The sequence below is a fragment of the Drosophila miranda genome, chromosome 2 (genome assembly GCF_003369915.1).
Source record: "Drosophila miranda strain MSH22 chromosome 2, D.miranda_PacBio2.1, whole genome shotgun sequence".
NCBI lineage: Eukaryota > Metazoa > Arthropoda > Insecta > Diptera > Drosophilidae > Drosophila > Drosophila miranda.
In genome coordinates, this window is record NC_046675.1 from 1,392,744 (window position 1) to 1,395,246 (window position 2,503).

The window sequence follows — 2,503 nt, forward strand, 5'->3', positions numbered from 1 at the left end:
TGGGCAGCCGAAGCCAGAGCCGAAACCGGAGCCAAATCCAAAGACAAAGGGCCCCCAAATTGCTAGACTGTGACAGCTGCGTGGCAGGGATAACTTAAATGGGTTAAAAGGATACGTTTTTGGCTGACTGCCGAGAGAGTGGGGACCGAAACAGGGACTGAGGTCGAAGATTCGGACTGCATACTGTACTATACATTCTCATCAAGCCAAAGGGAGAGGGAAAGGGAAAGGGAAACGGAAAACGGAAAACTTATTAAACGCATGAGCTGCCGAAATTGAATTTTCTGCCCAGACCCAAATCAGAATAGAATACTCGTACTACCTCCAGAATCTTGCTAGATTTGTAGCAGATACTCCCAATTTAAGATGTCTACTTTTGAAAACAATTTACAATTATAATGACAATCAATTTTACATTTAGCCTTGGCTTTGGATTTGCTTTGCCTACTTTCCCCCTTTTTTGCATTGCAAATTGTTTCCTTCATCAGGCAAAAAGTAATGCCAAAGTATTTTAATGCGCGAGCAAGAAAGCAGGAAAGCAAGAAAGCAAAAACCAGGAGAAAACAACATTAGTGAGTTTGCAGGAAAAAAGTTTATCCTCGACTAGCTTTCGCTTTCTATTCGGGCAATTTTTTCATTAAAAAGCGAGATGGGAGACGCAAAGCGCGAAACTTTCGAGAGAACAATTTTAATAAACATTCGCCGAAAATGTTAACGAAAAATTTAATTATATGCATGGGCATTCATGATCAGAGGAAATAGAGCCATCATCCGGAAAGGCGCCAAAGCTGAAGGCAAAGCTAAAGCAAACATGGCCAGATGCAAACTCAGAGATAAGAAGGAGGGCCAGAAGGAGACCTTAACCCGGCTAAGCCGAAATTTAATATTGGAAGGCAATGAGCCAGAGCGCAATAAAAGCCAGAGCCACTGAGGAATTGGGACTGCGACTGCGACTGGGACTGAGGGTTGGGAATGGAACTGGGAGCCTGAGAGACTGGGAGTGCGATTGGGAGAAACGGAATTAAGGGCCATTGGCCCCTCATGCCCCATGCTCATGTGCCGCATGGTAATGAAGACTCCTCGTTCCGCCTCGTATACGTGGTACCTCCTTCTAGCAGCCAATAATGTATTGTTGTAGCTAGGACAGGACTCGGAATAGTAGTGTGGTGTGCAGGTTGGTGGTTGCGTTGCCCCTGTCTCCCCATCTCCATTAGCCCACGATTCGATCGACAAGCTAGAGAGGTAGTGGGCTAGAGGGCTAGAGGGCCAAGAGGGGGAGGAGTTGCTTGGTAAGCGTTCTCCTCTGTTCTGGGCTTTGTTACATAATAGGTGAAGTTTTATTGTCGAAAGCTATTAAACTTTTCCCATCAAAAGTGTACGATGTTGCCACATGGAAAAGGTGTAGAGCATTAAAGTTGCCCCAGAAGCCAGAAAGTAGCGGAGAAAGAGCCCTAAACTGAAGCAGTTTCCGCAGGTTGAAGAACCGGCTCATGATGACGCTGATGATGATGATGATAATGATGATAAAGGGAATTTTCCCAGCCATCATGCAATCCATGTGGGCTTTAAGGATTTCCCGGGTAAGCTTCAAATCGAACTAGAAACTATTTTATTTTTTCAACTTAATTGTGTTATTATTGCAAATATTCAGCCTCACAGAACTAATTTCATTTTAAGCTTAAAATTGATTATGTTGTTTGAACTTTTAATTGGAGAAGGGAGTTGAAACTGATACTGATTGAAAAGGGTTCATTGATTGATTAAATATCTGGCCAGGGACTAACATTACAAATTAAATCCATAGAAGGCAGTCAGGATAATGATGTAAATGAATATATTTTCCACAGACAATCGACAATACAACTTTAATGTGGAATGGGAATGCGAGAATGAGGAATTGATTATGCCAACCAATTCCAAATTTGTGCAATCATCGCATGCCACATCCAGTCCCTCCCAGTCCCAGTCCCAGTGCCCTGCCCGATGACCCCATCCACACCCAAGAGACTAAAAAACAATTGACTTTTGCGTATGCCAAAGAAGGGGAAGTATTTGCACCACCACCACCACCGTCAGATGTTGGTTGTTTTTCGGTTTGTGCTGCCGATTGTTGGCATTCCACTCCATCTTCGATTGGGGTTTGCCGTGCAGTAGGGTCTCGGGACACGCATTGCGCATAAAATTGCTTCAATGTGGTTGGAGCGGCTGAGACTTAGGGTTTGGGGCCAAAGTTCCACTTCATTTGGGCCACTCACATCGAAGTCCGGGTCCGTCTCCGTTTCCGAATCCCTGCCTGTGTCCGTGTCCGTGTCCGAGGCCAAGTGTGCAGTTGATGTCTACATTTTCAGTATGTTGGTTAAGCACTCAGCAAGTTTGCTTGTTTTTCCGGTTTTCTGGCTCTACTGTTTCCGCTTTTGGTCTGCGCTGCGCTGCTTTTTTCGTGGAAATTGAAAAAGTTTATGAGTAATTTTAAAAGTGTGTGCCGCAAACCCCCTAGAACCCA